Raw genomic sequence first — 22,829 nt, forward strand, 5'->3', positions numbered from 1 at the left:
GATAGATAGATAGATAGATAGATAGATAGATAGATAGATAGATAGATAGATAGATAGATAGATAGATAGATAGATAGATAGATAGATAGATAGATAGATAGATAGATAGATAGATAGATAGATAGATAGATAGATAGATAGATAGATAGATATAGATCAAACAAATATTAATATTTTACAAAGAGAAGCCTATGCAGAATGTTTTCAAATATGAACTAAAGGAGAAAAAGCAACCCAAGCTTATGTGTAAAAGTGATTGACCTCACCCACAGTCATCCTTTTCACATCATGAATTAATATAAGTCGTTTTTTTTTGTTTGTTTGTTTGTTTTTGTTCATTTTACTAGCAAGACCAGGGTCTGATTACTGCTAGATCTATGCCATCAAGAAATAAATGAAGCAGGCTAAGACATTTTTAAAGAACACAAAATTAAAAAAAAATAATGAACAAGCTTCTATCATTCTGGAAAGAGTTAGAAAACTGTCTTTAAGACTTTGGAAACCACAGTCAAGGTCTTCAGCCACCAATTGACAAAACAAATGTCAGTTGTTAGTGGTGAACTATCCCAGGATTGGCTAATCTACAAAAATCCTTCAAAGAGTGCATTGACTCAGCAAGGACACCACAAAAGAACATGGAAAAACATCTGTAACAATGGCCCCTTGGATTGTTCCAATGCCAAAGCCACATGTGGATCAAGAAGAACCTGAACATTTGTCAAAAAACATCTTTACGGACACGATTTTGGGCAAAATATCTGCTGGAATAATGAGTCAAAAATGGAACGTTTTGAAAGTGTGCCATTAATCTGGTGTAAAACTAATGGTTTCAGAAAAATAACATCATGCCTATAGTCGGAGAGTTGATCGGAAGGTTATAAGGGGCTTCGTGGGTAGAGTAATTGTCTTGTAATCGGAAATCGGAAAGTTGTAGGTTCAAATCCAGGTTCCTCCTGCCACATATCGATGTGCCTCTGGGCAAAGCAGCTAACCCCAAATTACCTACGTGAGATCTACATATCAGTGTATAACCGTGTGTGTGTTTATGAGTGCAAATGGATGAATGTGACTCTAGTATAAAGCGCTTGGCTTGAGTGATCAAAATGATTGGAAAAGCGCTATATAAGTTCAGTCCATTTACTGCCAAACATGGTGGTGGTAGTGTGATTGTCTTGGCCTGCTTTGCTGTTTCAAGTCCTAGACAAACTAAAAAACACAAATTCCACTGGTTTATTGGCTTATTATCTTATGCTCAACTGCCTTTGGGTTAAACCTCTGTTGAACCTAAACTCCTCCATAGAGATGTAACAATTATATTAGCAGCTATTGCTGCCAAAGGTGGTGCATACAGTTAATAGATATTAATAATTGGAAAACTACATTTTGCTTTTTGACGGACATATTTTTTTCCGAAGCTAGATTTTGATCTGAAACATGTAAGGACCAAATACTTACTCACAAGATGATAGATAGATAGATAGATAGATAGATAGATAGATAGATAGATAGATAGATAGATAGATAGATAGATAGATAGATAGATAGATAGATAGATAGATAGATAGATAGATAGATAGATAGATAGATAGATAGATAGATAGATAGATAGACAGACAGACAGACAGACAGACAGACAGACAGACAGACAGACAGACAGACAGACAGACAGACAGACAGACAGACAGACAGACAGACAGACAGACAGACAGACAGACAGACAGATAGATAGATAGATAGATAGATAGATAGATAGATAGATAGATAGATAGATAGATAGATAGATAGATAGATAGATAGATAGATAGATAGACATGCTCTATACTTTTCATTACATGTGTTTTTACATTGCAAGCGTGTTGCCCTTGTGAGCGTATTCACACTTCATCTCTAAGATCCATGAGATCCCTGTTAGTCCATGTGACCCAGCAGTCTGCTGGCTGGCTGCAGAGGGAGGGCAGAGGAATGTTGCCTCTGTGCTATTCTAAGCCACTCAGGCTGCAAGCTGCAGTGTAACCACAGCCACTCGTGGATGTTCACTTGCCTCATTCATAGTGTTTTATGTGACTCAAGATGCATACGTGTGTTTTTCTACAGGTCTGAGCATGTGTGTCAGTGTGTGTCTGCATATCCACTCCTCATATCCATTTGTGTCTTGATTGCTCACTTTAGGACAACGGCCCTTCTCCTGCAGATGCAAATGAATGAAAGCACTTTTGGTTGAAGCAACCCAGTCTATTGTAAGGTTAATTTGTCCATAAACGAGCAGCTACAGGTTTGTCATTGTGTGACATTGTCCGGTTAACCACTGTTGTAGAAAGCCACTCCCAGGTGTGGAGACTGTCTGAGAAAATCACCCAACCAGGCAGTGCAAACAAAAACACAGAATTAACATAAGTTTCTGGTAAGCCTTATTCATTCATTCTTTGAGTCAAGAAAATGGGAATGCAAAAGACTTCTGGCAATAAAACAATAAACCTTGCATCAAATAGCAATTTTCTTCAACTGAGTCACATCATTACATCAGTTTAAAATAGAGGTGTAACAATATATTTAGCTCACATGAGAGGATGCATAATACTCTATTCATTAGAACAATACACTATATTTTGATGGCAGCAGAATCTCCTTCTTTGTTTCACAGAGGAAGCTTTTCAGATATCAAAAATTATCACTGAAGAACTGCCCAAACCAAGCTTTACCAGTCCATATTTAGCCGTTTCTTCTGGTTTTCACATTCTAATGTGGTCCCGATCCAAAAAAAAAAAACTTCAACATGTTAGTTTTGCACCAACAGAAAGCTCCAAAGTACAGTATATGCCATACCAATTTTAGCATAGTTATCCAGTTTCAGTTTTCTCACAGTGCTTATAAACAAGTTTGGTTCAGCTTGGTATGAAACCCTAAGCAGACTTTCTGTGGGGGGCTAAAGATGATCACATTCTAGTTGCAAGTCGTAAAACCAGTGGGATTTGCAAATTGTTGCAGTGTTAACGACCCTTAACAGTGCAGGCTGAGAAAATGTATTTCCCTTCGTTTTGTGCATTCAAACAAGAGAAGCATGTGCACAAATAGAGATTATGTGCCACTGGTTAGTAAGATGCAGACAGTCAGAATTGCAAATAAATCATACCCGCAACATTCATTACATTTTACATATGTAGCAACTACACTGAGCTCTGTAGGCACTCTTAACATCATGGCTGCTGTGTAACCTCTGACTTTACCAGTGGAAACTCTGAGCTCAGTAGGCATTCTTGCCATATTTCTGGCTGGGGGAAGGGTTAAGAAATAAATTGTTTTGTTCATAAGTATATAGGTGAAAATAAATATTTGTGTAAAATCCAAATATGTGAGGATTGTGGCATTCTAGGAAATGTGTAATTTGTGACTTGGGTTGTAGTCAGCAAAAGATTAAATGTTGCCCTACCCTTTTTACATGTTTTGGTATGATTCATGGATTTATTCCCTCTCAATGTAGTCAGTGTTTTTAGTGAGAAGCGATTTCGCAAACATTGCCTTCAGCCTTTTATTGATTTCTGACTTTCTGTTAAGGCGTATAGGTGTGGCTGCATCTTGGCAAGAAGAAACACAAGCGCCAGAATGTTTGTGTGATGGTAGGCAGAAATAGGCAGACAGCTGAGAGACACCTCTGTGCTACACTGTAAAACCAAAGACAAATTAACTGAAAAACTTCATGACACCTTCTGAAACAAAAATAATGACTTGCATTATTAACACATTTTAATTCTGTCATAATAATCATATTTATTTTTTCCGTAAAGGGGCAGTATTATGTATTTTCCAGGAACATAATGCCCATGGTCTTTCCAACATGCTACCTCACCATGTCATCACAACATTGCTCCTCTATTAATCCTTAGAAACTTTGTACTAAGAACAGTTTGGGAACTGTTTGGGAGGAATTTAGGAGCCCAAAGAGCCTACTCGTCTTTGGGACCAATGCCACAAGAGTTGGCTCTCTGAAAAGAGCCTAACTTCCCATTAGTTTATTATCATGTACAGCCTCATATTTTAGCTAAACTTGTCAAATATGAATGTTTTGCATGATAAGTCTTCCTCTGAAAAGCCTTCAATTAGGGAAGGCTTGTTTAATTTTATGTGTTTATTCCGTTACGGAAGCTGGTATATTTTTAGAATACTTTAATCAAACTTTTGAAATGAAGAAAACACTGCAAAAAATCTCCTGAACATGGAAATAAATATATATTAAACAACATCCTCAAACTGCTTTATGGGGTTTTGCGACGCACTCTCTTCCTCACCGCTGTGTATTGACAGAGGGGATGTTCTCACCTAACTGCCATGGTAACTGATTCTTAAATTACTATTAAAACTGCAACTTTCCTCTCCATAACTGTGAGGTGCCACAGTACAAGATGATTACTTTCTAAAGCCTTGACTACAAAAAATTTAGATATGGCAACATGCATGTTGGGCTTGTAAACACAGAATGCACTTTTAATGTATTATAAAACAACACAATGAATGATAGCACCATTAGAAGAAGAATTACTTTATTCATCCCAGCAGGGAAATTATTTCGCAGTTACAGCAAGAAATTTTTATACACAGATTAACACACACACGACAGGAGCTGCATCTGCAGGCAGCCAGCGCCATTTTTGAAGGAGGACATGGGGCAAAGGTCGTCGGGACCGGGAGTTGAACCCGCGACGTCCGTGGGTCTAAGGCCTCCAAATGTGGGGCGTGCCAACCCCCTGCGCCACCACAGCACAGGAGAGAAACATGATTTTTATTGGTAAAGATACACTTTACTGCGTCATAAAATAACACAATGTCTGTTAAAAAGTTAACAGCGTGAAACGAAATAACACAACTTTGAGTTAAAAATGCATTTATGTGGTGTCATAAAACAACAACTGGCATGTCAAATATTTAACATGATTAAAGAGTTAAAATAATAACAGTGTAATATTATCTCATAATCCATGGGAATTGCATAAACTCAGAAAGAGAGTCAAGTGTAACACTCTGAGAGTTGAATTAGCACTCCCGATTTTGCTGTGTGCCTTTGCTCCAAATTCCTTTAAAGCAAAAGCACCACAGAAGTGCATTAAAGTGAAGACGGCACAAGGGAATTGCCTGCTAAGTGATGCAATGACTACCAATTTCCCTGGCTCTTAAAGTTTGTTGAAGAAAAAGAAACTTAGCAGATGCCATTGAACAAAGAAATAATGGAACAACATAATGGTTCTTGTAGCCAGTCAAAAAGTCAATGTTTTGGTCAAAGGGCATGTGAAAAATACGGCTCTGATAATGCTCTACACAGCTGAAACTTTACAATGTGGAATTACATTCAATAAATTTTAATACTATTTCATATTTCTGTTCCAGCCTAGTCTCTTTCTGCATGGAGTTGGCATGTTCACCTTTTGAATCTGTGGGATCTCTTCAGACCAAAAACATGAGTCTTAGTTTTATTGGTTTCTACAATTGCCCTGAGGTAAGAGTATGTGTGTATGGTTGTTTGTCCAGTGTTTTCTTTGTTGTGGACTGGTAACTTATCCAGGGTATACACCGCCTCTCACCCAATGATTGCTAGAGAGAACCACCAGCTCACTTGTGCCCTTCCATGCATAAATGTGTGCAGACAACAGATAACGCAGTTCACATTGGGACACACCTAATATACATTAACACACAGATTGATGTTTTCAAGCATTTTCTTCTGTTAATTATGATTATTTTCCACTTAGAGGAAATTAAAACACAACATCAAAGACTTACATTATATCAGATTTGACCAAATAAAGGGGTAGAACATTATGTATTTTCTTGTCCTTTTGGTAGGACAATCAATTAACTATGTTACCTTCAGCGTTTATGAAGATGGAGTTTATGAAATGAAATGACATCAGACTTAAATAGTGCTTTATATATATATATATATATATATATATATATATATATATATATATATATATATATATATATATATATAGGAATTTGACTTTGCATCATAGCTGTATCTAATGTCTTGAAATTGGCCTCTGTCTCTTTAAGGAGCCTCTATCCTTTCGGACACGCCGACTTCACCACGTCATCACCACAATTCTTCTTCATTAAGCCTTTTAAAACCATTCTTAGGAGAGTTGAAATGACAATAAGCTCATATGATAAGCTCAGCAGAATCACAGTTCCACTAGTAGCTTGCTAATTGCTGTTGCCACTAGTCAGTGGCTGAGTGGGGGAAGGGCAGAAGAAGGTGGTCTGTGGGGCAGGAGTTCAGCTGGACTGAAGTCCAAGGTAAATAGGTGGGGCATGGTATGAGCAAGCATTTAGGCACACCCTGAATGGCTGCCAGGGGTGATTCAAGGATTTCTCAAACATGCATAAAAGAATCAAAGAATCAAAACTCCCTACATTTTTGATTAGGGAGTGACATTGTATCATGACGTAAAGCTCAAAAAAGCTTTAGAAAAATAACCCCTTAAAAAAATAAGACAAATATGGTCTTAATGAGACATACTGAATATCTGAGCCTCTTTTTTATATATTTTTTGGACAGTTCTCAAAAAAAAACATCCCCAAAATTGGATCCATATATCTCAGGAACTACAAGGTGTATTTGACCTTTTCGGATATCAGAATAAAAGTAGCATTCCAGAGAATACTCTAGAGGTCTAAAAATCAACATTCATATTACTGAGAAAGAACAAATACATATGGCACACAGTGAAAAAATACTAAATAAAAATATTAAACTCTAATAAAATACATTACGTAATGTGGATTTTCCTTAAAAGCATGCAGTGGAAACCCGGAACCTCTAGTAATTCACAATACAGGTTCTGACCACTTACTGGACCAAATTTCATTCCAAAAAGATGAAGCATAGACATTTTACAAAGGTATTGGTAAATTCCAGAACATTCCAAATTTGCCGGCTTTGGACATTTTGGCACTATGTGTGCAATTACAAATTTCTCTCTCTTTATTTATTTATTTATTTACTTATTTCCCCCCCCAACCTATATCTTGCTATAAATATTATTTGCAATTAATGACAGTGACTTTTTTAACAATATAAGAGTGAATTACTACTAAAAAGCACAGACCTGGGTGTTCTGGTTATAAAAGCATTGAGCATTGAGTCAGAAAAGCAAACCTACAGCGCAGAGTTTCTGCAGCCCATTGGTTGATTTGGGTGATTGACACATCTAACATGGCTTATGACCATGAAACAGCAAAGGTAGTACTGAATTTATCTTTTTAGCTTTGTGAAATTAGCTACGAAATTAGCTGGTTTTTTTGTTGTTTTTTTTGTCTTCTTTGGCTGCTGGTTCAGTGAGTTTTGCACATAGCATGGTGATTCTGGTATTGTTGGAAACAGCAAAGTCTGGGTTTTAATCTGATTGGTAGTTTGTGTGAGCAGGAGTTGCTGCATGTTTACCAGGTGTGAGTCGTTAGCACCTAATTAGCTTTTTTTGTTGTTTTTTTTTTTTTGTAAAAGCTTAGTGTTTGAGCTGGGTGTTGTTGAAGTAGAAAATTGTGTTGTTATCATTTAGATGAGCTTTTGCCCATTAGGTACATAGATATGCAACATGCCTATATTGGTTATTGTATAGCATATGCTTAGATTGATCTTGTTGGCAAAAGTGCTGCAGAACCCAATATTGGGTCTGGTTTGGACCATAGTGTTAAGGTTGTAAGGTACTTTTAATCTGACAAACAAACCTCTTTGGATATATATAGATCATATTAAATATGATCATAGATTATGTTTGGTTGTCGAATATGAACCTCTTTTGTTATTTTCAAGCATCCTGTTCACTTTACACTCCACTTACTGTAATCTCAATTTAGGTGCAAAATAAATGTACTTAATTAGCATTCTGTTGTAGTATCCAAGTACACACAGACAAAGATATTCAATAGGGTTGTGCTCAAGGCTACAACAGAGGGTACAGCTAACATTTAATTACAGAAACATCTATTAACTGGCTGTGACATCTCAGTTTAAAGGTTGTAAAACTAAAACCAGCAACTGACAATTCACACCATATTCCCAATACTGTTCTAAAGGTAGAAGTGAAAGTGTAAGAAATAGCCCCAAGCCAAGACAAAAACCTATAATTTTGCTGGGTTTTGCACAAGAACATAGTATTACTGGACAGTTACTGTACATGATCCCAGCTCTTGTATTAAATTTAAACATGCTACTTGTGGGAGTATGAAAATACATCCCTTCAATTACAGGGTTATATATATCAAGATATAATAAAACGATTTAGATTCTTGTCATCATTTGTCATTATCTATTAAACAAAGATAAAGCCATAATTCAAAAGATCTGTGTGGAAAAAGTAAGTACAGTGCTTTAATCCAAAAGTATAAACTGACAAAATCTGAACTGAAGTATTTCAGACTATTTATAGATTCTGTAAAAAAAGAAAACAATTTGGTAAAAAAAATATTTAATCCATTATTAGCTGATAAAAACACATAGGACAAAGTCAATGCCTCGCTTACCTTGTAGACACAAAGGTAAATTTGGCATGTTAATTACAGGAGTGTTAGATTTAAGGACTACTTAAATTTTCTTAGGAAGAGAACTGCATTTGATCATTATTATTCCTTTAAAACCACTTGGAAAAAACAAAACATGGTCATGTTAGTGCCCTTTACATTATGACCAATCTAAACAATGTTAATTTCCTGCTCATAAACTACAGTTCCTGAAAACTACAGAACTAGCAGTGCTTCCCAATGCTAGTGCTGAAGACACACTGCCATGCATGTTTTAGATAATTCCCTGCTTTAACACACCTGATTTAGCATACTTGACTCAGGAAACCATCTAAAACATGCAGGACAGTGTGTCTTGAGGTCCGGGATTGAAAAACATTGGCTTATGCCTTGTTTCCAGAGATTGGTACAGCATGGGTCACTGTGGTTTGGAATGATATTTTGTTTGCTTTCATTGCAAAAGTGGACATTCAACCGACCTGTACTCAGTTATATGTCCTTATGACAATGGTACAGCATGGCATTGATTGGGGACAGAAAAACATCGCTGCTCGTGACAAGCACAAAACATACAGCAGAGTGTTATGTTTTTGTCACATTATGGTTCAACGTAAGCTGAAAGCTTCTGCCTCACAGAGTATCCTTCCATGTGTCTTCCCCACTCAACCGCTTTCAGACTTGTGGCAGAGGCCAGAACAAAACACATGCTCAAACTGTGTTTCAAGCATGTTTTGTAGGAGCTCGTCCTTCAGAACATTTTCAGTTGCATTCAACTATACTGTTGTATTCAACAGGGGTGAATACTGTTGTATTCACAACAGTCCAAGCACTGTTGTGAATAGGAGCTAAAGGTAGAGCGACAGAATGAGCAGGAGTTTCTTAAAGAGACAGATGCCCAATTTCAATGAGTCAAATTGCAATGTAAAATATCTTTTAAGCCTCCAGTGTTCTTAGTGCAACACTCCAGAAGTGTTGCAGCCAATGTCGAGCGTTTGACTATAGGTTGGGTGTGGGGTGTCCCATCAGACCGTCAATTAAAAACAAAAAAACTCCTAAAAGCACATGGACCATGCACACCCCACACACAGACCCCATTTCCAAAGACTGTGGCAGAGTTAAGTCATGAGCCTGAGCATGGAGGCTGGTCCACGCTTCCAAGCAACCCCTAGCCTTTTTCTAATTGTAATACCTTGAACTATAACAATGATACATTCCAAGAGAGACCCAAAGAGTCTAAGCAATATACAGTATAGCATATTTTTGGGGTAAATTTGCTGGAATGATGACTCCTGGGAAGATTGACTGCCTGTAAAGAGATTGCATTAAATGTTTCCCACTTGTGAACAATCTACCTCAGTGTGGAATGATGGACTTCAAATTGCTTGTAATTGGTCCCAGAATCTTTGTCCAAATTATTGAGCAGCAGCAATTTGGTCCATACACAACTGTACTCTCTAGATCAGTTAATTGCCAAGAGTTCTGCTTTTATAGAGGCAGTGGTGATGATCAGTTATTAAGTGCCTTCTGCTACTAGTAGTAGTAGTTGACTGCTACTATTTCTCGTATAAATACAATGCAAGCAAAAAGATCAGTTTTGTCATTTTTGCTTAATTTCTGTTCATTGTCCTTGGTAAAACTGCTTTGTGTCTTGTATAGTTGAAATTAGATTTAAATAAGAAAGAAAATTGTAATAATGAACAGAGAATGTGTACAAGTCCTAATAATCAAGTTACTTTTTACAGGAATATTACAATGCCTTTATTCAAATAGATGCCCAATTGCACCTTCTTCTCCAACAACCATATTAGTCATCTATCAGTAGGATTTTAAACAATCTAATCAGCTCATTGTTTTTACTGGATTAATAAAAAAACAATAATAATACTGATTAGCTCAAGTAATCCTATCCACTTGAAAACAATTACTGCATGTAGTCTACAGTATGTTTATACCAACTGATCTTAGCACAATAATGATCCTGATATGTATCATGCAATTCAATTTCCCAAAGCTGAGCAATATGAGTGAATACCTCAGAAACTGTGCCACATCACTTCACACTGAAAAAAACATTGTTTCATCACATCATCAGGTTGCATGTATTTACTGAGAACTATTACTCACATCATGTAACGTACAATAAGATGGCCCATTTGATAAGAAATTAGATTTTTTACTGGAGGAAGTGTTACTACCAAGAATTGAATTTAGCAGCTATTACAGGACATTGTACACATTGCACAAGCTCAGTGAGGTTATCTTTTTTATACATATATTTAGCCTTCAGACTCTCCTTGCCATGACTCTAACAGAGATATACCATTATCCCACTGAATGGTTGAAACTCTGCACTAATTTGTTTCCCTTGAGATGTGAAACCAAAAGTTAGTTTGACACTCTCTTTCTCACTTAGTGTGGGGGAGGGTTGTTATTGTTCTGGTAAATGAGAGAGTCTCTATAAATACTCCCAAAGCTTTCGTGTCCTTTCTCAACCACCAATCAACAGTAACTGTTCTACAGAGCAATGAAAGAGCTTAAAATGTGAGTCAAGGCTGAGATGGAAGAAGTGTGGGAGGATTTGAACCAATGTTTTGAGGAAGGGGGTGAGGGACTTTGGATGGAAGGGTGTTTGTGAGGTGGTGGTGGGGGAGGAGGGTACTCGATAACTGCCATTCACTGACAAGTTGCTATGAGTGGGGGGATGAGCCCTGGTGTGAGGGTATTGGTTTGGATACAGACATGGTTGGAATGTGGCTCACTGAAAGAGTTTTTCAACAACACGCTTGGATTGCACCACATGATAATGAATTAAGTGCTATTTTTCTGGGAATCTGCAGCTTGTCACAGTTGGATGATGACACCCTTCTTAACAGTCCTGTTACTGTTTTTTTTTCTGAATGGAAAATCCCCAAAGTCCCACAATATTAAACATATTGCAATCTAAACAAAGCAAATCCGCAAAAGAACCACATTATTTTCATAAAGTGTTCATAACTTCTTGGCCGTATGGCCATTGACCTACCCTTGTTAGTAAAAGAAATGTAAACTGAAATGAGGAAAAATAAACTTAAAGGTTTTCAGAACAGCAGTCTTTAAGATTTCCATTGAAAGGCATCATGTTTTCAGAAGGGTAAAGCCTATGTTCAGTGTGAACATAGGCTTTCAAAAAGTGGCCTGAAAATGTTATTTCCAAGTGTGAACCATCTATGATTTTTGGTATTCAAGTCTGCATAACTCAAATTAGAAGTCAGGTCCTCTCCTGCATCTGTGTAGCTTCAAGGTCAATGACTGTTCACATCTGAGTCTGATAGAGATTATATTAAAATAAGAATGTCAAGTGATGTTTACTTATATAGCACATTTCAGCACCAGGCCAATTCAAAGTGCTTTACTTTGAATAGTAAAACATTCAAGAGAAGTAATGAAAAGTTGCCTTTCAGACTAAAACTAATGATGTTCCAGTTATTATTAATCAAGGACAGCTCAAAGAATTTTTTTTTTTCATTTAGAACTGTTTCAGCATTTTTCCAGTCAACAATGTATAGACCCATAAAAACTAATTATTACTGAAAAATCCATTTATTTCTGGAATTTTATCACGAAGTGAAACACATTACACACAGATGAATGCTTAGTGAACTCTATGTTTAATCTCATTTTAAAGCACAATCAAATAACTATGTTACTTTTAGTTGTTATAAAAATGTTGTATATGTTTAACATGACTTAAAAACATGTTCAAGTCTTGTTAGTCTTCTGTAATTTTACGCCTTTAAATTGGGACATAACTCTTTAAGAAACTTCTACTCCACTCTGCCTTCAGCATGTCATCACAATGCTTCTTATTATGCTGTTATCACTGGTTATTAGAAGCTTTGGACAGAGCAGTACTTCCTATGACAAGCTCAGCAGACTTGCATTTCTACCAGGTGTTTGCTAATTGCTGCTGCCACTAGTCTGAAGGAGCTGAGTGGTCAAGGCAAGGGTCAAGGGTGGTCTATGACAGAGAAACTTGGCAGGAGACTGTAGCTCTGATTGAATGGGTGGTGATTTAAGGATTTCTCAAAATGCATAGAAGAAAATCAAGGCAACATGTTAGGTATGTTTTGGATGAGGGAATAACATTATAATATAAGAGAACCCCTCCACCCCCAAAATGTATTTTTTAATGTTTGCCCAAAAGTTATTTTCAAAGAGTACTTTTAATTTGACAACCAGGCCCCAGCTGAACACATATTCTGAATTACTGAATATGACTGCAGTGTAACACTCAGATATCTGACCTTTTTGTAGATAAATCACACTGACCAAAAATTGAGCAAGAGAGTTTTAGCATGACATTATATTGAGCTAACATAATCTTTTTTCTTGCAGAAGATGATCCTCCAGTTATTAAAAATAACCTAATGCCATGTTTATGACTATAAAGCTGTTATGATAAGCTGTTTATAGTGGATACATGCCAGTACATGTCAAGTAACGCTCTTTAAAGTGAATTATACCTGTGTCTACTCTTGGAGTATGTTGATAACTGTGAGTTTGAACTTATGCTTTCAGCCAACTATTTTTTTCTGTTTTGTAACCATCTTCTCTGACATGAAATAAATAATAAATTATTTTAAATAAAAAATAGTTGTAGATTCTATTTTTCTTAATGACTATCTGATGTTACTTGGTAGGTTTTCCAGCTCTCCCCTGTGTATACTCTTCTGTGAACTCTAGTAAGCAGTCATTGTGAAGGAAAGTGGATCTGACTGCAGTAACGGACTGACTGATAGACAAAACTAACACCAAGCATAAGCCCCATCTGACTTAAGAGACAAGCCTTGTGCATTAAAATTCAATTGCAATGTTTTTATTCTCTTCATTTTCCATTTTTGTTCACAGTCTAGTCTTTAATTCCAGCCAGTTTGTTTGTTTTGCCTCATTGCACTGTAGAGTATAATATCCAGTTCCTGGTCAAGTCCCAATCAAAATTCCTAAAAAATCAACCTAAGTAGATTGCAGTGATCAAGACACAAATTGATTTCTACATTTGGTGAACCCTGTATTTGTGCAATGCAAAGGAAAAGTACACCATCAAATCAGAAAGAGGACAGAGGCTGTGCTTTAGAAAAAAGAAAATATGTAGTCTAATTTGAATACTCTTCTTGTATACTGATAAATAGAAATGATGAACGTTTTCTTAAAACAGGCTAAATAGTCATAAGCATGTGTTAGTGACGTTACTGATAATATTTTCAACTTTGGGAGTGCAATCAAGAAACAAGTTTGTCATACTTTCTGAGTCAGTCTGGTTGCCACATAAGAGTTGTTGCCACATACTTCTGTTTAATATCCTCCTTTCTCCAAACACACATATGCAAGATGTATCAGCAGGGAACCAATTGAAATCAATTTGAAACATAAATAAAACCAAAGGGATTCGTGTTGTCAGATATCATGCCAAGTTAATTTGTAAAAGCATTAGAGAGAGGAGGTCTTCAGTAATGAGATGAAAGTCTGTCAAATATTGAAACGATCAAAACTGAGGCTCAGAATTAACACTTAAGACTTCACTTAACATTTTCATAAAACACTTACTAGTGAAGACTTAATGCAAGCTATGAAAACCCCACCAGAGTCCTCTTCATCTTAAGCATACATTATAATGCAATCCTACTCATTTACAGTCAACACCACAAGTGCACTCCCTGCATTTCCAGGCATCACCAGTCTTCAGCATTTACTTGCCTGAAGGGATCCTGGCTGTTCCAAACACTAATCATGTCCCCTTCACCTCACTTCCTGCCTTAAAGCCAGCAATGATGTTTCAAGTTACCTTCAGGAACATCTATATACGGCACTGCTGTGCTGGAGGGGGGATGCATTAACTAAACGGACAACAGTAAGCAAAACCTGTCAAACAAGAAGCTATTATAGAAAGTGGGAGTGGGAGAACACGACAATGAAGTAAAGAATGACCTATTAATCATTCATTATCTTCCTGTGCTGTTAATGAGGTGATGACTCTTAAATAATTAGCAGTGTGACTGTAGCATATTTTCATTGCACTAGCCTGAGGATACAAAGGGCAACGGGGACGAGTGAAGAAGGGAATATGGGAAACAGTGAGCATAAAAAACAGCCCCCATTCCAGTTTAGCAAACAATAGCTATCCTGATAGGAGGCTCTCAGTGGCATGGACACACAGACAGAGAATTAGGAGAGGAGAGATTAGGAAGCTGTATGTAATATTTAGACAAGAATAAGCCATACAGGAGATAACTCCCTGAAATACTTATGTCTATATATAGTGACTGTTTAGTGAGTTGTTCACCTAGCAGCTTTCATTATTTGACTCTTTCATTTCAAGAGGGGTTGGCTGAGGCCTTCAGGCCTTTTAAACACACAAGTCAACGAAGAACTGTAGCCAGCAAGCAAACCACCCTGCCACGGACCTATTCATCTTGTACAAAGCACACAAAAGAGCAGACCATGAGCCACATTCTTGACATCCAACCTCATCACCCCCACTACCCTCCCGCCCCCAACACCGACTAGCAACCCTCCCCCAGTGACTCCCATTATCCAGAGCAGACAGGAGCTGTTTTTGCTACCTAACTGGCTCCCTGGTTGGTTGGAAGAAGGGGTGCAGTGAGTGAGAGGGGGCAGGGATGTTTTTTCTTCAGTCAGCTAATTGACTCACCTCACACATGTCAGGAGGAGTCAGGTCTGTGGTGGGGCTAAATCACCCATTGACACTTTTCGCCTCCACATACAAACATAGCGCCTCATCACAACAGCGGACTGAGGGAAAGACTGTCTACATGCCTGAAGCCACACTTGCATGCTCAGGTACCTGTGGTCTCACCATCTGTTTCTTTCACACAGATATTCTCAGTAAACACATACAGCGCCCTCAAACAGATTTCTTCTGTTTCTGCATTTTTTAATCACATGTACATTTTTCATTAATTTTTCAATTAGATGGCAATATCAGGTAAACACAACATTTAATTTCTAACTGATGATTTCATACATTAAGAGAAAAAGCTGGTGGGGCTGTAGTTCAGCTTTAGAGAAGAGGTGATGCATTGAATCAGATAACAGTAGCAGGTGAGGGTGATTGTAAACTGCATTTTGTATATAGTCCTGTTATCTTTGCCTGATTTTAAACTTTAATTGCCTTTATCATGTAAGTGTGGAAAAAAATAAACAAAGCAGAGGAAAACTGTAAGGAGGATTTTTTTTCACAGTAATGTGCATCTCTATGTAAGTGACAGAAATTAGGAGCAGAATTTAAGACAGTTTTAGGTTAAGAAAAATACTTGAACCTATCTCAGAACCACATGAATGTGGATTGTGGGCATAATTACATTTTTCTCTTTACCACCTGCAGATCCCCCGTAGCTGTCACACAGAGGCAGGTCTCATCTTCTGATACATTGGTGCAATAACACTTGAGGCAGTTCAAATACTGTACAACCTGTGAAATGACCTATTTTCAAGCCGAGGTTTCATGTCACACCGTGTTAGCCCACTGCAATTCAATTTCCTCTGCGTACGCGCTGGAGAATTCAAATGTCTTCTATGGACGTCCGAACCACTGACAGGTGTGTACATGCGCGCACGGCTTTCATTGTGCTCATCTGCTTGTGTGTTTCAATGAGACTGCTAAACAGCTGAGCCCAAATTGAAAGTCAGCGCTGTCATTCTTTATATTTGCAGTATGACTCACTCACAGCAGATATCTGCTTGGACAAACAGTTAGTATTCAAGCAGTTTCAACATTTCTGACAGCCTCAAAATGATTTGTGAAGAAAATGTTAATTGTTTGAGAATGACAGCCGTTAAATGTTTAAATATTAAATAATAATAATAAAAGAAGAAGAAGAAGCATGTGCTCTATTAATTCTCTGAGGGTGGTTGTTACAGCTACATTCTAAAAGACAATTTTCTTTGTTTTTTTTACATGTAAAGTCATGTTTAAACAGCTTTCTAAAACACCAGTGTATAAGCCCAAGAGATAAGCCTAGGAAGTATAGGACACCCTTAGCTATCTACTACAACATAAAAGAAAATATGCCCATGTTTCTAACAGGCTATTTAAGAATCATGATTTTCAAAACAAAAAATGGGCTAGTTTACATATAAGAAAGTCAGCCAACAAACATGCTGAAAGCCTGCTGTGTTCCAGTTAACTATGATTCAATCTATAAAGGTCACACAGTTTTAGTGCAATCTAAAAATACTCCTAGTCTCAATTCCACATTTCATCATATAACAATTTAAATTTGTTAGGGTTTAAAACAATATCCCAAGGTCTGAACATCATCAATTTAGCATTAAAAACATGACAACAAAACATGACTGTCCATGATAACTCTGGAGGAGCTGTAGGCATCCACAGCTCAAGTGGGAGAATGTGTCAAAAGGTCAACTATTAGTCAAGAACATCGCATCGTCATGGAATGTAATCTGTATCCTCATCTGCATCACTTCTATTGATTCTAAAATTGTTATTAATCATATAAGGTTAGTCTTACCTACTCCTACATTGGAAAGTGCAAAACCATATCTGAACTGAGAATGTGTGGTTTTATAGCCTAAAAAATACATCAATGGGCTTTAGGTATGTGGCTTACAAAGCATTTATGCTCCTTAAAAGTATTTTGATTTTTCTGTTACAACCACAAATGTCAAATGTCTTTTATTGAGGTTTTATGTGAGTTCCTTGAGTCTATATAGTGGCAAATAATATTGTGAACTTTTGCTTGTTTTATACCTCTTAGGTATAAAACATACCTCTATAGGTATATACCTCTTTTTGAGGTATATACCTATAGATTTTTACAAAATTGCACAAAATCAGCTGTGTTGGATTTATAGTTTAAAGCACTTATAAATTGTGACACAAATTTTCAATTGGGTTAAGGTCTTACTTTAACTGGCATGTTCAAACACAGGTTTTCTTACAGGACTGCCCTGTTTTCAGCTGCCCACAGCCTGAACCTGCCACTGCCATGTTTCACTTTGTTACTGGTGTATACAAGGTGACCTCTCCTGCTTGGCTTCTGTTGCGCTTGGTGTTTTCCTAAGAATCTTTCTCCCATTTGTTTTTTTGAGCAGCCTTAGTAGCCATTTGACCATAAGGCCAGATTAATGGAGTGCAAACCTCCATAAATCCTATTTCTGTCAGTGGATTCTCCACGTTGGGTGTAGATCTCACTCTACAGTTGCTGTGGGTTTCTTGGCTGCTCAGATCATCCTTTCCAAACCCAGCCTTTCAAACTTACCAGACATGTCTTGGTAGGTTTGCCGTACTGACAACTGTTTCCACTTAAACATACTTGTGTGGTGTGTCTTTTGGTTTTCGAGATGCTGTTCTTATGTTTTCTAACAAACCTCTTAGGCCTTCACAAAACAGTTGTGTTTATATTGAGATTAAATTACACATCTGTGGACTTCATTTACTAGTTAAGTGATTAAACTACTTGGTTACTCTGAATTTAATTTGAATTCATTGGAGTAGGGTACAGAATACATGTTGCATTTTTCTGTTAATTATGTTTAAGCCCATTTGAACATTTTCCATCCTCCTCAAAATTATATGCCAGTTAAAATGCATCCACATTTTAACGGGCATAAATTTGGATGCATTGTAAACATGACAAAAATCCACTTGCAACGAATGTGAATTTAATTTTGAGCGTATTATTAGGTAACAACTGAGGTGTTTCTGAATTTTCTGATGATATGTTAATCCACTGGAGGAACTTTAAGAACCAAAGTGTTCTATCACACCAAAAAACACAAATCAATCAGTACTGATTTCTCCCAAAAGCTTAATTCTGATCTGTTGCTCCTTCTTCCCCCTTTGTCCACTGGTTCTCCCATCATGAGGTCTGTTAATGTTGGACCATATCCTACTCCTACACGAATGCTGACAGCTCGACATGCCCATCAGGAAACAACAAGTTCTCCTTCCTGACTGAGAGGCCTATCTCTGTTACACCATACTCTGAATATTGAGCAATGCCCTGGTGAGCAGATGTCGTTGTGGGTTAACACATATGCTGTGCATACACGTGGACACATCCTCAGCAAAGACGTAAACACGTACAAACATACACACACACAAAAAAAAAATCCACTGACTGTAGCCTGCCTGTCCACTTCCTGTTTTTCCACTCACCCACACTGCTGTCACTCTGTCCAGGAAGCAGTGGGAGAGATACGCTCGACAAAGTCTCTCTTTATTAAATTGGCAATGAGTATCTGTTGTGCTTTTGGAGTCACTGTATGTGTGCGTTTGAGAGAGGGAAAGAAAGATAGAAAGCACCAGTAAGATGGGGGTGGAGCCCTAAGCCAAGGGCTAGCGGCTTATCCAAGATCAACTCTAGGCTCATCCCTGGATATTGGTATTTGAAACCAAGAATCAAGAACAGAAGACACAGAATGAAGTCTAAAATACCATTGCTATCTACCCATATTATTAATACCCTACTCACAGCAAAACAAATATTTTGCTAAAATAGCCACTTCAAAAAGTGCCTTCGGAATGAAAATCTGGTTGATTTACGTGGGCACTTGTATTAATAAACAAACAGAAACAGAAGCCATAATCTTGGACGCTCTGTTCAACTGATTCTTTAACAAGACACATCTTTTAAATTCTACTTTGGTTCATTTGTGTTTGAGCCAATGATCACTAACAAGAAATCTCAACAGTGCTGACCTTTTAAAGAAAGAAACCATTGGATGATTCAATTACATAACCCAGCCCTGTGTAAACAGTGAAAGAGCTAGAGATTGAACAGAAATGCTTCCTCAAATGGACCACTTGTCAAGTTTGTCTCAGCTGAATATTTTTGGCTGAGGACCTCTGGCAACAGATTCCTACTGCCAACTCATTTTAATCTAGTGCTTTGTCAGCCTTTCAACATAAAAATTTATTGCAACAACTTAGCTTGTGTCAGTTTTTCATTCACAAGGATAAAGATCTATGTCAGCATTTTGCTAATACTTTTGGTGAATAAAGGAATGGTGGAGGTTAAAGGCTATATTCCATAATTTGTTTGAATTGTATTCAAGCATGTAACTCACAATGATTATATTGATGATGTGTGATTTCCATTTCTAAACTAAGCAAATATATGGAGAAAAAAAGCCTGAAACAAAAGAAAAGTGAGAACAGCTCAAAGTTGAAGAGTGACAGTATCACAAGGATAACTTGGGCCTCAATGCATAAAAAAACTGTCAAGAAGTCAGTAGTTTTAAAAAGTATTTACTTCAATTTGAGTTCATCAAATGAAGATTAATTTAGCAATTTATCCAGTGTAAAGAAGGAAGAAGGGATAAAAGTTCTTTGAGACCAATAGCTTGAACAGTTAACAGAAACTTAACTTGGGATTTAAAAGTTCACCAACAGTTTTTTTCACATGAAGAAAACTACACATGAAAAATACTTTAATTTGAAATTTAACATTTCTCTCACCTCAGCAAGTTATAATGTCAATGTATTTCTGACCAGCAGTATTCATCTATTTTCTCACAACAGTTGTGACACATAGTAGCCTAGTTTATACAGTATGCCATGCAATGTTTCACTTTCTACCACATAATAAGTCTTTTTGGTTGTTCTTTCAATCAAATACAAGTTTCCATTCATTTAACAATCCTGGGGTAATAAGTATTTTTAAGCAGAGTCACTGTTTTTGGTGTGTGATTACATTCCCCCCCCCTTTTATTGGTTACCTTTAAGCTCAGCCACGTTTCATGTAGAAGGGCTCTTTGCTGTTTGGTCAGGTTTGGGCAACAACACCACAGAGAAAAAAACATGAATGCCTGAAAAACTAGTTACACATTACGTACAGCAATTGCTAGCAAGCTTAGTGCTAGTATGGTTGACAGGTTATGATTTGCAGTCACTAATAAAAATAAATATATATAGCTGGCCAACGTAAGAAGAATGCATAGACATTTACTCAAAATTGTTTCCTTTGGATATATTGCAGCTATTTTGTCCTTTTAGAGAAAGATAGTCATAATTATTCTCAAGAATAAATCCGAATGACCGTGTTTGTCTGCAGATCACTCAGTTACCACAAACTGCAACAGGTTTTGCTAAAATTTTCAATTAAACTTGTACTACTGTACATAATGTCTTAATTACAATTTGAGAATTTTTCCCCCCCTTTTTTATGTTCTTTTATGTACAACTATTAAAGTGAATCATATATTCAAAGTAACACAAGGGTTTGTTTCTGGAAAATCTAAGAAAGTAATTTAAAAAGCAACACAAGTGGTTAAATGGTAAATCTAAAGAGCAGAAGGATTAACTAACTATAGTGTAACATAATAGATCACCAGCAGCTGTTTACACATAGGAAGCAGCAAGTACAGTTTATGCCGCTGGAATTGGGCCCGGAGCTAAAAAAAAGTGTTTACACCTTGAAATCATGCCCAGGCTTGGTGATAGTGTGTGCTACAAGACCTAAAGAAGTAGCCATTTTTGTCAGGCCACAATCTGAACACAGCCAGTGGTTATGTGTGGCTAAAAGTTCTATCATATTTTGGTAAACCAGCAATCCCCTACCCAATTTGCGAGAATTTGGGCTCAATCTGCAGCTGAACATAAATGACAGTACTCAGGTTAAAATATGCAAATTAAAGTATGCTAATCTTGGGTGAAAGGTGAAGCATTGTTCAGCTTAACCCTGCTCTTATGTCAAGCAAAAAATACACATGGATGGGTTTTTAAAGCAGTGTGTAGCACCTGCCTCTTCCAGTGTAAGAGCAGCCTAACACACAGGATGCCCACTTTGACATTTTTGGCCTCATGCCAAATTCATGGCACAAAGTAAAAACAAGGGCTGTTTTTAAAATGATCAATATTAAAAACTCCCTTCACCTGAGGGAGTATCAGATTCAGAGTGGCCAATGCACTTGTGAGAGGAAAAAAATTTGTTAGTCACACCATAAATACGTTCTTATTTGCTTTTTTTGCATGATGAATCAATAAGAAGTACCATAGGTATCCCCAATTGACTCCTTTGTTCTACCACTTTTGTTCAAATTTAAATACAACTTTTTGTCTCCTCATTAGGCTTTGCTATGTTCAAAACACAGTCATGACCTTTAGAAGGAAGAGAACATTGTCCTTTGTATGCTTTGCCTGCACATGATTAACTGGATCCTCATAAACTTGGGCAAAATATTTGCTATTTTAAAGTGCTGTACAAGTACAGACCATTTACATTTACTATTTGTACATAACACATTACTTCCCACATCCTTCCTTTACATTTAATGGTCTATTTGCCAATTAGGCAACTAATTTCACTATAACTGACGTGGTACAGTCATTATTATGACACAAAAGGGTCCAGTTGCAAATTTTACTGCGCCCAGCCTTCACATCCATGTGCAAGAGATAACACAGAGGGCAAGCAACAAGATAAGACACTATCCTCCATGGTCAGGGAATACACCCTCTTCTAGTTCCTCCCTTCTTGCTCCAGTCTTTGTCCATCTTATCTGGAGCTTTTTTGTTGACCTCCACTCTGCTGCTTAGTGTTAGTCAGGGGAGATGAGACCAGGGTGCCAGAAAGTCCACAACTGAGCAATGTAACCCTAGACAAATTCTCCAGGGTACTTTACACTTAAAGACCTGCTCAAAAGGTGTTGTGTAACAGCCATTTCTCAATAAAGTGATGGTAGAAATGACTTGTTTAGAAATGAACTTCATTGTCATATTAACTTTAAGGGATGTTGACATGCAACTTGTATACTTCTGGTAACTCATGGGTGCCCATTTGGTTTTTACACACATGCTAATGTCTGATGAGACTGCAGTCCTCTTTACAAACCTCAATGAGTGACTGAAGAGAATAAAATTCTTATACTTTTTTTCATAGATTGATATATGAACATTAGAATGTCAGATAATGTTAGTTTGAAAATCCAGTGCAAAGGTCTGGTTGTGCTGCTGCTATTGTCTCAGTTTATCTGGACGAAGTAAATTGTTCATGCTGTGTAGTTAGCATGCCAATATATCTAAAAACAGCTTCTCACGATATTGTGCTGAAATTTTGGCCCATTTCCCCAAACAACTGACATGTCTGAGTCAGTGAATCAGTCCTTCCTGCAGCAAAACACCACACAACATGATGCTGCAACTCTCATAGTTAAGAGTTGAAGAGGATTTTTTTGGCTTACAAGCTTCCCCTTTTTGCTCTGCTTGTGTTTACTATAATTATCATTTGAACAAACACTTGTTTTTTTAGTTCATTTAGAATAGAGAATATGTCTCCAAAAATTAAGGCTTTTGTTTC

The sequence above is a fragment of the Xiphophorus maculatus genome, chromosome 3 (assembly GCF_002775205.1).
Source record: "Xiphophorus maculatus strain JP 163 A chromosome 3, X_maculatus-5.0-male, whole genome shotgun sequence".
In the NCBI taxonomy this organism is placed as follows: Eukaryota; Metazoa; Chordata; class Actinopteri; order Cyprinodontiformes; family Poeciliidae; genus Xiphophorus; species Xiphophorus maculatus.